This window comes from Squalius cephalus (genome assembly GCF_949319135.1).
Source record: "Squalius cephalus genome assembly, chromosome: 22".
NCBI classification, from domain to species: domain Eukaryota; kingdom Metazoa; phylum Chordata; class Actinopteri; order Cypriniformes; family Leuciscidae; genus Squalius; species Squalius cephalus.
Genome location: NC_137143.1, coordinates 20,502,541 through 20,518,218, shown reverse-complemented (window position 1 = coordinate 20,518,218; position 15,678 = coordinate 20,502,541). Strand labels below are relative to the sequence as shown.

The following is a 15,678-nucleotide window of genomic DNA, read 5'->3' as shown; positions in this document are numbered from 1 at the left end:
TGATGTCTCTCATTAACTGAATATAACGCATTGCACTTTAATTTGAAGACTTAGATTTAGAATTAGAGGAAGTTTCCATCTGTAACAGTAAGTTTTACTTTATGAGTGTGTGTGGGAAGGCGGGCGAGGGCGGATGTTGTGTTCATTCTGGAGCATGTGTGGGGCAGGTTGGTCGAGTCCTGATATGCTTAACAGCCAATTTACAAAGGTCAGGTCCTATGGATCAAACCGTTCAGTAAATTGCACCTTCAAACTCATAAATGAGAAACAATCATCTTGCTAAAGGTCACGGCGCTAGCACTGTGGATTACAATAATAAAGTAAGCCACCCTGCTCTTCCACTAATTTACTCAAGGAACTCAGGAACATTGGCTAAAGAACGTCTTCTTTGTTTCTTTTTTTCCCTCTCTCCCTCTCTCTCTCTCTCTCTCTCTCTCTCTCTCTGTCTTTCGATCAAATTTTTTCTCTTTTTCTCTTTCTTAAGTCACAGATGGATACTCTCCCTTAAGAGTGTTCATTATTTTTCACAACCATAACAAGTGATTATTTCAACGGTTACATTATAGAGAATTTTACATTCCCAAAGTCTTTATACCACACTGAAATCCATTTGAATTTATTTGAATTTAAACCTGAAAATAAACATTTTATTATTGTTAAAAAAGGTGCAAAACAAAGAAGGCATAAAATGTTATTTTTTGTTTATTTTCAATTTTAAATGAAAGTTTTAAGATTATGAAAGACGCAAAACAAAGAAATGTTATGAAATATTTAGTTAAATTGTTTGTTTTTTTAACAGGTTTAAAAGTAAACAAAGAAAAGTTATGGAAAAATTAATATATTTATTTTATTTGTTTCAAATATTGTTTTTGATGATGCAAAACAAAGAAAAGTTATGACATAAAATATTTAAAATTCATCTATATGTAGCCTACTGTACAGTTACACTGAAACCATCTTGACATACTCGCTTTTTATAAAGTTAATCCATTACAAAAAATGATAGTAAAAAGTTGTAATCCTTTAATGTGAGTTTTAATGAATCACTTAGTTTGTCCATTTCAGGTAGATTGCAGTAAGTTCATGAGAGCGCACATTTACCGCTGGACTGTGCCAAGTGTCAGATTACTTTTGACACCTCATTAGCAAGCATCCATAAAAACTGGATATGATATCACCTCATCACTGCACCTGATCAAACTGTCACTCAACCACAGGAACCTTCATTCACACTGCATTTGCGTTTAAGTTTTGAACTACATGAACTTGCTCTGTGTAATGGTAAAACATGTTGTCATGTGCTAAAGCTGCGAAAGAGATCTTAAAACAGCTCTTATATTAAGAATCGCTCTGAATGTGTCCTCATGGGTGTCAAATCCCACACATTCCTGCTTCTCTTTTCCAAGTTCTGGAACTGGGTGAGAATAGGGACAAGCTGGGGACAGACTGGCAGCCTAATTAAGCCTGGGGAAAGATGCCCGGGGTCAGCCAATTACAGCCTCATCTATATGCGTCTGTTATGAAGGGTTCTCCAGGGAGACAGGAGGATGGGAACACTGAACGGACAGCAACCGAGTCCAATGCCCAAAAACACTGGATGCACACTTTTTATGTTATTTCAAACAAAGATGTTTGAAATATTGTGCTTGCTGCTCTTTTCCATGCAATTACAGTAAATGTGGACTGAAGTTTTTAAGATTCTAAGACAACACAAAAAAAACTATTTAAGTATCATAAATGTCATCCATACTGAAAATCTAGCTCTCCTTGCTGCATTCATAAGATGATTACGGTACAAATTGTTCTTTTGAGTAGAAACTTTTCAGTGAATCATTTGATCTGATTCACAAGCAGTCTAAATGATTCGTTCACAAATTGTTGAAAATGTTAGGTGAATCACTGCATAATGACTTAAATTTAGTTTCTTTTCTCATACACCTTGTATGGCGTCAGAATACTTGGATAGGGTTTCTGTGGGACTTAGAAAGGTCTTAATTCTTAATTCACCCTTACACAAATTAAAGTCTTAAAAAGGTCTTAAATCTGAACAGAAAGTCTTAAATTCATAGTCATTGCATTAAATATTATGTTGCATACACTGCCAAAAAATATTTTGTCAGTATATTTTCCTGTTACCAATACAGATATCTTAACCTGTTTAAATCACAATGAATTTATTTGACATGCAAATGTTAAAAAAAAAGTCTTGGAAAAATGTATGCTTAAAACAAGAGCAAACATCTGTCAATGAGTTATGAAACCTTTCCTTTGAATTAAGTAGATTTTTCTGAGCCCATTTGCAGATATTTGTACTTGTAATCATAAACTAGTGATCAATGTGATAAATTTTCACAGAAAACAAGACTTCATATTTTATGTTATTTTGTATCTTCAGTAAATGCATCTTGATTTAAGAATCTTTAGACAATTGCTCTGAAAATAGATGTGAATCTAAAAAAACAAGACAAAAATACTGAGGAAGAACATCACTTTTTCAACATCAATATTTCCATATTCTAATGGTTGGGAGATGAGCAATTAGAGCTACTTTTTTATTATAAAATTAATTAAAAAGTAATGGATATATCTGTTGGAAGTTGTATTCTGAACTCTTAAGTTGTTGCTCCCAAGACATTTACATTTAGAGAAAATATTGATATATTGGTTTTCCTTCAAATTATTACTTACATTTTCCTAATAAATCGTAAAATTTACCTCCATAAAACCTGCAGAAACCCTGCTTGGAATATAGTGCACTAGTTATATGGAGCATGTTTTGTTTTTTTTCTTTTTTTGAAGCTTGTAAGCCCCAGTTCACATTAAAGTGATACTTCACCGATTAGCATTAAGCTTTGTATCAGTAGAAACCCGGTAGTATTGTCGAATGACCGTGCTTCCCTCCCTCGTGTCCCCCTGAGACGAGAGATTTCTGTATTTTGTGTCTGGAAAAAAAACTCAGATTATGCAAAAATCGTCATTTCGCGTCATCTGAGGCTTTTTTGGCCAGAGGCTAGAGACTACAGCCAGTAGGAGCTAGTTCCGCATGTTTTCGACCCGCCCATAGGGGGTTCACGATAAAACGCCGTCTTTTCTGTTTCGAGCATAGACAGTAAAAGAAATGGACACAGCGACCCCATAGACTTCAATGGAGAAAAGTGAAGTCAATTAGAATCACTCACTTCCTGATGGCTGAGCGTACTGCGCAGACTCAAACTGAGCTTGACGACGTAGATGTGACGTGAGCAACCCGTCTGTCTTCTAGTAGCTGTGCCAAGAGAAATCTGAATCATTCCCTTCCGAAACTTGCAGAGACTGAGAGTGTGAGTAGGAGGTGTCCATGAGCTAGGAGCATGGGCAACTTTTGCTAAGTATTCTGATTAATTATTTTGTCATTTTGCCTCCACTTCCCCCCGATTGCCTGCGAGCTTCTCCTCCTGTCTATACGGTAATCTCTCTACTGTGCGACAGAGAGTCGCGTGGTTATGACTCAATCGTTAGCCTATTTTTACAAAAACTGCTTCTACGGGGCCATAACGTAAGATACAAGGTAATGGAGCCTTTTATACATTGTCGTGTTTCTTTAGAAATAAACAATGTATAAATAGAGCCTTTAAATGCCTCAGATGTAAAGTTATTCACTGTCAAAGTGATGCCAAAATGAATGGGAGTCAATGGAATGCTAACAGCAGGTGATGGTCTGCTAGTCAATGGCGGCGCCCGGGGAAGCTTCGGTTTCCGGCTGATGGATTACCCCCTTGGTTTCGAGTCAACTAGTAGCCTACATGTAGTTGTATCATTTCTTCCGTACTGCCCTCTGTAACCGGTAGGCGTGGCTTGGGAGTGGCCTCGCAGGGCAGCGAAGCAAGTGCATTCTGGGAGTTGTTGTCTTTCATCAACATGAGCCAAAAATACATGTTCTGGCTTTTCTCAGCCTAGAAGGCACCAACTTCTAAAATAATTTCACATTTCTACTACACAAATGACCCAATTTAAATAAACATTCATCTTTCCAGCGGTGAAATATCGCTTTTATTGTAACTGCACTGAAAAGAGCAACAAGCACACTCTTCAAAATACCTCATTTTTTTGCTTCACATTTGTACAGGTTTGGAACGACAAGAGAGTGCGTACATTTTTAGGTGAACTATTCCTTGATGCATTGTCCTAGATCAGAGATGAAGGGTGAGGTATTTGATGTAAAGATCTCACGAGCAGCGTTTTACTCCTCTGAGTCAGGGCTAATGGCTCTCTGTCAGTGAGACACTAATGACAGATTGGACTAATCACAGCTTCCATCCATGTGACTGAAGTCTTCTGAACCGCTGTTTTAGCAACACTAATTTCTCCGCCGATACTTCTTTCACATTCTCTTTTTCCCGTTGTCCTTTTAAACGGACGCAAAATGATTCTGTTAGTGTATCCGCCAGCATTCTCTATTCACCTGTCAAATGACAGAAAATACCAAATTGCTCTGTCTTTTAGTGCCTCTGGAAGCTATTTGTACAGATGCTGCGAGAGAAAAGAGACGATTGCTTACAGTGTGCACTCATCAGGGGGGTGACACGCAGACAATAGGTTTTGCTGTGGGGTAATTGCAGGCCGTTGGGGTGTCAGTCTGCCCAACAGAGGCGTGCTCGCTGCCATCGATGAACAAATGAGATTCCTCTCCCTGGTGGATGGAGCTGCTTATGGACAACAGGGGGCAGTATTGAGTCGCAATAGTTTCTTCTGTTTGTGTGGCCGTCTCCTCTTTTGCGTTCAGTCTTACCCAGATGATGCTGGCAGGGGTCCAGGAGCTGGACCGAGGCAGATTAATTACACTTTTTTCAATTAATGTTCTAATGACGAACTGTTGTGTATTCTGGCGATAAGCATGTATAATCTATGTGTCAAGGGGGCTGATAGGGGAGATAATGGCACGCGAAGAAATAATATTTCACACCTGACGAGGTAAATAGAGCCAGATAGACGAGTCACGTCTGCCTTGACCACTGAAGACCTGACCACATGGATCTGTGTGTAGGCAAGCAACACAGAATTCTCCATGTTGTCTGCATTTCGAATAATTATTCTGATTAATTTGATTTGAAGGTCTGGGCATTGATGAGGATCCAGAAAAAATGAATTGCTCATCTTTCATTTGACAGGAGATGGCAAATTGCATCCACTGAAGATATACAATATTAATATTTAGAAATGTAATAATTAATGATATACAGGTATGTACATCACTGTTCAAAAATAGGTGTCAGTAATATATAAAAAAATAATAATATTTCATCTTTCAGTAAAGATGTTTTTGAAAGCTGCATTTATTTGATCAAAAATACATAATATTGTTAAATGTTAACTGTTTTCTATTCTAAAATATTTTTAGTATATTTTTATTGTAATGGCAAAGCTGAATAGTCCTCAGTGTCATATGTTCTCTCAGAAAATATTTTAATATGCTGGAATTCTACTGACTCCCACACACTCACACACACACACGTTTACTTAGCTATATAACTGGGGACATTCCATAGACGTAATGGCTTTTATACTGTACAAACTGTATATTCTATCCCCTTACACCAACCCTACCCCTTAACCTACCCATCACAGAACACTTTCTGGGTTTTTGGAGATTTTGTCAGGTTTTGGTCACTTCTGGGTACAAATTTGTCCCCAAAATATAGTTAGGTACACACACACACACACACACACACACACACACACACACACACACACTCACCAGTAATCCAGACTAATAGTTGGTGAACTTTTAGTAAATATGGGTTAAATCATATCTTATTTTAAATCTCAATTAAGCTTTTAAAAAAAAAGTTATTTTAAGTTCTTATCACATATGTGTGGCAATATCAACTTTTTATTTTAAGACAGTAGCAGTAATAATAGCTCAAATTCAGGAAATAGCTTTTAAAAAAATTAGCTGTTAAGCTCGGTCTGTCCTCAGAAAAAAAAATCTGTTTTTAATTCCACAGACACTTAACATGAGTCTTACTCTCACTTTAGCTAATCAGGCCCAATGATTTCATTACACATAGTTTTTAAGATAATAGGAATTCAAAGTGTGTTAAATTAAAATACGCTCTCCATCCATGTGCTATACAACAGTACTGGAGGAGAATAAAATATTGGGACTGAGGGCTAGTCTTCTGTCCATTATATCATCTCCATCCTATTCATGAGGGAGAGAGAGAAGGGGCGAAAGAGAGAGAGTGAAGAAAAAAAGAGAGATAAGTCTCTTACTGCCTTGTGACTAAAGACCCGAATTCAACTTCCCATTAAAGTGTTAAAAAATTTAAATAATAAAAAGAGAGAGAGAGAGAGAGAGAGAGAGAGAGAGAGAGAGAGAGAGAGAGAAAACGAACGCACTTTTTAATTAAAAAGGATCCTAATAATCCACATCATATTATACACCGTAGATTCATCGGTCAATTTAATAACATGCAGTCTTTTGGATCTTAATATCTTTGGAAACAGGTTTCCTTCATAACTGAGGGGCTTTGTTAATTACACACAGGGCCTAATGATTTTGAATATTCAGTGGCTCTCGATGTTTTGATAAATGGGCTTCCACTAAGATTTATTCCTAATTATCTCATTTGTCTTTCTCCATTACTTTTTATAGCTTAAATTTATGAAGTCATTAAGACGTTAGTGGCCCTGATAATGATTAGGAGAAAGAATTGTATGAAAGTGAATTATACGAAAATGATTATGGCTAAAGGAGTCTTTAAAATGAAGCCGGTGAGGAAGTTGTGTGGGCTTTGTTTAAAGGTGCAGGGTACTGTTCAATCACGCAACCCCTGGCACGGCCCTCGTTCGCCTGGGCGCTGGCGGAAATAACGGTGATTAAAATGTCTTTTTGTCACTGTTCGCCCCTCTCTCTCGCTCCTTCTGTTCTGATTCATCCCTTAATGTGCGCTAGTGCTGACGGTTGCAATATTCTCTGTGGGACCCGAGATGAGATCGCTCTCTGAAAAAAAGGGGCTATTTTTAAAATGGCCCTTTATACTTGCACGTTTGTTTAATTTCAGCCCGTCTTTGAAGATAAAATGAAACACATAAATACAGGCCATTACATCCGCATTTGAGCTCCTTTATTATTATTACATTTTTACTGGTTTTCAGCTTCCAGACCGACAACCAGGCAGAAACATTGACTTTATTACTTTTCCTCTCTCTTTCAAAACTGATTTCCACCCTTTCGTACCTAATTAAACAATGAGGTATGTAATATACCATGTGTCTTCTCACATTGACAGTCTGTTATGAGAAGCATCTGGCAATTCAAACATTGGTCATGCCTTGATTTTTATTTTTTAGGAGAATATCGATGGTCACATCCTCCGTTGAAACCATAAATGTCAGCTGAGGATCTAGATCACTGTGAGTAAAACCAAAACAGTCGAGAGTGAATTTCTACATCACTTACACGACGTCTCCTTGAAAGCAACTTCCGAAAACATTTTGATAATTAAATATCACATTTTAATGTATAAATTTGGTCAGTGGTACCTTCTGTAAATCATTCGCCTTAATTGGAAGATTCTGCTTTCATCTTTACACTCTCATGTTTCTTCAAAGTCATTTGTTATTAAAGGAGGTATTAGTTGCAATTTGATAATTAAAAAAGAAATATTGTATGTTATTATGTGTTAATATTTGTATATTAATGTATTTAAAATAATATTTATTATTTTTATCATCATATCATTTGAATCAGGGTTAGTTGCAAAGTTTTTAAAATGTGTTTTTTCTTCTTCTTTTTTTTTGCCCCCAGAAAATCTCCCTTCGTGGACATGAGTAAATCTCCAATTGGAAAGACAATTCACAGACAATTTATACGCTCTAACATTTTGTTGGGTGAGTATAACTAACTAACTAAATGAAATGAGGTGCAGGAGAACATGTTTGGCTGTCCATTGAGATGGGAGGCTAACTGCACGCTCATCTGTCCTCCTCTTATTCTCCCTCCCGCCCGCTTCTTTTCTCTCTACAGAGAAAGACAGATCTGAAGAGGTTGTGTAAGCCTCTGGTTAATTAATTATTTAATTATCTAATCAAGCAGATGAAGAGCATCTCCCTACACCAGTGTTAATTATGAAACAGCTGGGGCAGTGTGCTGAAGGAATATTGAAACAGGGCTTGGCAACCTTTAGTTTTTCCATCTCTGCTTCTCTGTTCTCCCGGCAGGGGGAGCAGTGTGTCTGCTAGTGGCGGATCAGAGTGGCACTGGAGAAGAGAGAGTTGGGTTGGGTGGAAACTTCCTAAGGCTCAGAAATATCATAGATTTAGTAGGTGAGAGTTTAGAGCTCATATTCAGCAAGTGCGTTTCTGTTTACCAAACCATATGGGTCTCATCTGAATGACAACTGTACACTTTATTTTATCTATTTAGTTTTTTGATTTTATTTAGCCACTTTTTAGTAATACCCGTCTAGGTAATACTTGGAGAAAACCATGCATTAGTATTTCCATTAATCTCAGTGGCAGTAACTCAGAAGTTGGATGTATGCAACTTGAAATCTGCCACTTTTTCCCCAATTTTTTTATTTTATTTTAGTGTTAATTTAATGTTTTAGGAAGGCTTACAGAAGTCTGACATTACTCATTACATATGTGTATATATAGATGGAAAAATTATCACTATTAAAATATATATGAATCGTGGCTCTTTATGTATATATTTACATTTTATTTTTTATTTAGGCTAAATAAAACAAATTTGGGGATTTTAATTTTATTTAAAAATTACAAAAATATTTTTTGAAATGTTTTTTTTATGTTTTATATATATATATATATATTATTATTATTATTATTATTATATTTTTTTAAGACCAGAATCCACAGCTACTTTTAAATAGCCATCAGTGGAGAAAGATAGTATCTCTTATAGGTATTAGCAGGGGCTAATGCTAACCAGCAAAACTCTGACCATTTGAATCAATATTCAATCTTTAATTTCTATTTACATCCAAATGATGTAAAACTGCCTTAAAAACTACTGATTAACCACTCATGCGAACATTTAAGGAGACATGTCCTCAATGATGGTTACAAACATGTTAGGAACAGATAAGCGGGAATATTGCTTCAAACCTGCATTTCCCACATGAGCACCACAGCACTATGCACTACACACTATGTTCTTCTGCCTTCACCAGTGCGTCCAGCATTATTACCTACCATCCTTCTTTGATTTTGCATAGAATTATCTCTCTTCTTCACAGTGCCTAATTAAAGCATGTGAAAAAGGATGTCAAGAATAGCCCGTTACACTGGTCAATGATTAAGACCACCTTGAGTGTTTCCCCCATCTCCTTCCCCAGCAGTGTTTCCACCTAACGGCAGCAATGTAGTGGAATTGCCTTTAATTGCAATCATCTAGACAGGCCCTGGGTGTCCGCCTGGTAGGGAGACGCAGTTTCACGGGCTCCATGCGTTGCATAAAATTAAAGGCAGAGTGGGGACTGGATAATTGGCTTGAGTCTCTTGCTCTCCTCAGTCACGCAAAAGCGCCAGCTTGTGTTCCTCCGACACACGTGTTTCACGGTCACTTCCGCTCGCAGGCCAGCACTCAGTGGGCTGAGATTAATGAGAGCTGGCTTGCCTCGCTCAGCTTTATGTGGCCTTTGGGTTAGGAGACCCTATGTGGGGTCTGAAGAACTAATTGCGCTCAATTTAGCAATGAGTGCTGAGCTCTTAGTCAAACGTCTATAATGAATGGTTATTTAGTTAATGGTGGCTAGTTAAGAGCAAAAACAACTACTACACAGGAAGTATGCTAGTGCTACTCTTGCTCAGCATTTGAATCATTCATGAAACCAATTAGTTTAAAAATACAGATTCATTCAGGAACTAAAGAAGTGTTTTTATGAGTGAGTCATTGAAATATTCACTCAACCGATTTTTTCAGGAACGAGTGAGTCATTGAATCATTTATTTAACCAATTCAGGCAAAAACGCTGACTGTGTTGCTCAGAGATGTGTAACATCTGGATTGTGGCTTTGTTTTGGAACTATTTTCATTGGCGGTACTGCCGGTACAATATTGCAATATTCTGTCTAAAAAGTAGTCGGTAGTTGGCTATAACTCCCCAACCCAAACTCAGATACCTAGTAATATGTTTATTGATCTGTTGTTGCAAAAGCCATATCACACTTGCAATCATGCTGTTTTATTTGTAAGATCAGCAATTTTAGACTGTGAATACTGGAACAACAGATATTTTGCTTGTGTGATATTCAACTCTGAACCTTCAAACTGGTCTATTTCTGTGCTCTTTTCCTTGTCACAGGTTTATTATAGCTTCACATTTCCTTGCTGTACAGTTGTGTAAACACAGGGCAAGTAAAATCTTCTCTTGTTAGAAATTTACCCTTTTTACAGCAAAGCCAGCACTTCAGTACGTGGTTCAAATAGATCCTAACCAACAGGATGCAGTAAATAAAAACTGCATTAAATAGCTTATTATTCTGTTGTGAAAAGCATGCAGTTCAGTTCTCATACATTTCATCTTCTCTCCCCTCGGTGTGATTGTGTCTCATTTGAAGCGAAGCGACTGAACCTCTGTGTGCACAGGGAATAATCTCGGTGTCTGTCGATGCATACCTGATCTGTGCTGTCTGCATTCAGAGATTAGTGTTGTGTAGTGTCGCTTAGGGACTGTTGAATAAGAGAGTGTGTTTATTTTGGGGAGTACAGTGGAACAGAGATTGAACAGCATTAAAGATGGAGAACATGACAGATTACATGGATCATTTTAATCTAAATCAGCATTGGGTATATCTGGCAATTGGAAAATTACTACTTTCCCATGACTGACGGTATCCAGTATTCCATGACTGTTGCCACAACGGCTCCTTCTCTATTTGTCTCTTGACACCTTTTCATTTACCTGCAGACCGTTGTTACAGTGACAATACTAAATAGTTATACTGTAGTGTACTAAATAGTTAAACTGAAGATAAATAAATAATCCAAGTTAAGTCAAGTCACCTTTGTTTCAATCACCAGATTGTTTCAAAGCAGTTTTACAGTAATAAACAGGAATACAATGATCAATGTTGCAAACATAATTCTGCTGTAAAGTAGCTCCAAAAAGTCAATAGTGTCATTGTTCTGCTAAAATAATTTCAGTGTTGATTAAGTTCAGTTTAATAACTGTGTAAAGTGAATCAATTATTAAATGAGTTCAATTTAGCCATAAAGCAGCTCTGTAGTGTCAGTGCAGTCAAATAATGTTGTTTTTATTAAATATCTAGTAAATGTCTTTTTATGGGAAAAAGGACATCCTAACACATATATCTTATTTTCACAATTAAATAAACATGTATAGATTAATCATACACTTAAAAAAAGACAAAAATGGTTTGCCAGTTTTACATTTAGGCTAAGTCAAGATACATTCTCAGAAAGCAAGTAGATTCTATGCAATTTGTTTAAGTAAATTTATCTTGATTAAAGGTAGGGGAGAACCGGGGTGAAAGTAACGCGGTTACTTCATCCTTTCCCACGGTTAGGTCCGGAAACCATTTTTCGAGTACGATAAGTAATTTACTGAAGCGGTACTTTTTTTCTAATTACAAGTTGTGTTTTTCGTCACACAGTAATGATCGATCTACAGGTTATTAAGTGCTGTAACACATCATGAAGTTTGCCTTGTCAGAGTTTTTCAATATAAAAGTAAATCGGGTTTAAATGTCAGGAGTTCCTGTCGAGACGAAAGTAACACTTGTTACTTTTGTCCCGCTATTGAAAACAAGTGTTTCTTTTGTCCCGCTGCTAATGTGGTGACTTTCTATGTGTTGCAGCATTTATTAAAACATGTTTATGTCATATGATACCAACAGAATATGGCAAGAGTGAGGGTCAGAAAGACAGATAGAGGTCTGATTCAGCCAGATGTTTATGAGAAGGCGTAAGTCACATTTAAATCAGCTGATTTCTGTGTCACCATTTACCCTAGTCACATTTAGGTTTTAGCCATACCTTATAGCTTTTCCACCTCCATCTATGAATTTGCAGGGTTTCCATTCAGATGTTTTTATGCACATTTTAAATGTATGCATAATAACAGCTGGATGGAAACATGACTATTGTTACATTATGTTGAGAATTTATATCATGCTAATTTAATACAATTTTCATTAAATTCATTGCAAATATAAAGGCCAAAATATGTTTGCAGTTACTTGTTAACAAGGTCATACTCAGGTATATTTAGGCTAATAAAAAAACAAAAACAAGAGTAACACAAAAATCTAGCTTGTATATTGTTGTGTTACTTTTGACCCACCTGTGTGTTACTTTCGTCCCAACTGACGGGGTCGAAAGTAACATGAGCAGTCTTAAGTTCAAAGTGAAATTATACTGAAGTCATATGAGTGACCACAGCAAAAATGTATCTCTGTCTAAAACATCATCTTTTCAAATGATGTTTTTCTGAAAAATGGTACTTTCGCCCCTGCTGTACCCTACACTATGTTACTTTTTTCTTTGTTCAAAATCAATGAAATTTAAATGATCATCAATAAATCATCAATCATCTTCCAAAACTAGTTTTTGTCTTACACTGATTCACTGTGGTAAGCCTATTATATGTGTGCCTCGTCATATCCGCAAATAGAGAAAAGTTGCTCCGGCTAATTTGATGCATGTATAGTGGCATACGCAAGTGAGAAAAGTTGACCCGCTAAATCTCAAACCTCTGGGGAATTACCCATTTAAAAAAAAAAAAAAAAAAAAAAAAAAAAAAAAAAAATAGAAGAGTCTGCTGGTAAAAAGAGAATGCTTTTTGGAGATGGCAAGAACTGAGGGGTTTGAAATGTTGTAAAAGCGACTCAGAGATGGCGATTTTTTTTTTTTTTTTTTGTAAAAAAGTGCATTGTAAAGCAATATCTATTGTGTAGTGAAGGGTCATTTCATTATGGTTGTTGTAGCGCTGTTCTGGAATTTATTTTCAAGGAAGTACAGTGTATATTAATGGGTAAAGCTACAGTAACGTCTTCAGCTAGTCAGCTTGAGATCCTTCCCATCTAAACTGGTTATATCTCTTAAACCTAGTGTTTTATGAGCAGAAGGATAACCATATTCATCCGCTCAGTTACACGAGTCGAAGCACAACCAAAACAATGTTTTTTTTTGTTGTTGTTTTTTACCTCTAGAGGGGCAAATGTGTACCTTTTAAAGATATTTTTTGCTCAAAAATAATAATTTATAAAATAATTAGTTTTTATTCATAACACTAATTTATCAGAACATTAAGCTTTGCTCTACTCTTGCAACAGCTCCATTCCTGTACAACAGAAACTCTACCACACAGAGATCTCACCAATAGTGTGAAGGTGAGCATTCGTCAACCCTGTTTTTCCTCTGTTTTTACCTGTTCCCTTAAAAGGTTAACAGAGAGGACTCGACGAGGCACTCACTGAGCGGCACAAGTGATTGCCGTATTAATTGCCTCTCCCTTTTCTCCACAAGGTCACCCCTGTCCACTGGAAGATAAGACAAAGTAATTCTTCTGTACTACACTAGAGCACCGCACATCACAGAGCCATTCAGCCTGAACCAACGAGAGCGGGGTTGGGGAGGGGTGAGGTTTGGCACAAAGTGGCTTACCTTTCAAGAGGCTTGACATCCGCAACAATACAGACCTCATTAAAAGGTAGGGATATGCCCTCGCTGGCCAATTTAAAACCTCTGCGCTGTGACTAATTTGCTATCAGCATCAGTGACGCCTCGCACAAACAGCTAAATTATGCCTGTAATTTTCAAGTGCAAAGAGTAAATGATCATATTTAAGATATGTAGGATAAAAAGGGGAAAAAACAGGCCATTTTTGGTATAAATTTGATTAAGGATGATTTTCTGATCCATTGGAACTGTCCATATGAGAGACGATCATGGGTCAGGGCTTCTGGTGGGGAGGTATGTGAATTATCTCTCTCCTCCAGCTCTCTGGAGCTTCTCTCTGTGAGGTGAGAAAAGCCTAATTCCCACCTGACAAAGGGACAGATTGGATATGTTCTTCGCCCTGCCCCAGATAGTGCTGAATACCATAGAGTCATTTCTAATGTGAAGTTGGACAATGGCTGTCATTACTCATTCCTCCTCTGGACAACCTTGAAGACTTTTCCAGAGTTTTGAGAATTGGGGAAGGTGGTCGTCTTCACGCAAGTCCTAACTGAATGTAACTGGATAATATAGTATATATTCACTGCCGTTCAAAAGTTTTTGATCGGTAAATTTTTTTGATGTTTTTAAAAGAAGTCTCTACTGCTCACCAAGGCTGCATTTATATGATATAGATATATATAATATTGTTAAATATTATTACAATAACTGTTTTCTATTTTAATATATTTTAAAATGTAATTTATTCCTGTGATCAAAGCTGAATTTTCAGCATCATTACTCCAGTCTTCAGTGTCACATGATCCTTCAGAAATCATTCTAATATGCGGATTAATGCTCAAAAAACATTTATTGTAATTATAAAAATCTTAAAGATCAAAAACTTGACTGTAGTGTAAGTGATAAATGTATTTTGCATCTCTTCTGACCCTTTGTGACAGCATTATTGACCGCATGTGTGATTTTAAATAGTTGATTATACTGATGTATCACACTGAGTTTTATTTTAGATGATATTGCATAATACTATGGCCATGCAAGTTACTAATATTATAAGGCAATGTAAAATGTAATTCATTGAATTGCAATATATATATATATTGTTATATATTAATGTAACTCTGTGCCATATGATAGCCATAGTGCAATACTGCCAAAAAAATTGAGTCTGAAATTTCTCTTAGTCCTTATATGGCCCTATAAGATGAATAGTCCTTCCCATGTGTATGCGTTTCCCGAAACACAGCTAAGCAAGCAAGCTTATGGGATCAGTTTACAGACAGAATATGGACTGGTCTTTTGTGAACTTCCTTGAGCGATAGGAGCTATCAAGTACAGATAATGAAGTTAACCAGCATTGTAGACCTTTCTTTTGAAGGGTTAAATTGATAACTTCATTTACTGTACTGTTTGTGTTTACACTGTCATGTTTTAATAGGCTGTCCATTTTTTACTGTGGCTGTCACATTTTCTCTTAGGGAGTTGTGATTCATTTCCAGCTATGATTCACAATCAGCAAAAAAATTGTAAAAATGCTTCAATTATCAATTCATTTGATAGCATTAGCTGCAAGTTTATGGGCTAAGACACTGATGATGCTTTCCAGATGCCCTTTAGTGACACCTTTTCTTGTTTAACAAGATGTTCAATGTCAGTAGTTCTTTCTAATATCATTGAGCCCACATTTTCCGAAACATTTGCCAAATCTGCACTTTTAGTCTGGCAGCATTGTACCAAATGCAGAACGAAATTCGACACGTGAGGCTGAGAGAAATAAACTTGTGTTTATCTGTCTTGCGCAAACTTGAGTCCTGACATTTTTCCGTCTTTCTAGCCCTGGCTTCCACTTGCCAGCTGTCATTCATTTATTTGCACAGAAGGACAGATGCCAGCAATCAGCATTTTCCACACACATCCATGTTACTCTCAAATTTAAGATGTCTAATAAAATTAAGGTATGATTTTATTAGATTTGTTCCCAGAAAGAGCAATATTTAGGCCACTGTTACCCAGTCTCATGCTCTACACTT

General features: G+C 36.7%; 1 long non-coding RNA gene across 5 annotated transcripts in view; it reads left to right on the top strand.

Moving 5' to 3' along the window:
* LOC307150198 overlaps nt 1-15,678 on the top strand; it is an 86,716-nt gene that overhangs the window by 58,478 nt on the left and 12,560 nt on the right. For 3 of the 5 annotated variants that reach the window (XR_013819665.1, XR_013819666.1, XR_013819668.1), the window contains 3 exons: nt 7,333-7,395; nt 7,790-7,872; nt 13,496-13,679. This is a non-coding gene — a long non-coding RNA (uncharacterized lncRNA). Of the gene's footprint in view, nt 1-7,332; nt 7,396-7,789; nt 7,873-13,302; nt 13,360-13,495; nt 13,680-15,678 lie in introns of all 5 variants that reach the window. The other 2 variants (XR_013819669.1, XR_013819667.1) reach the window with 2 other exon arrangements.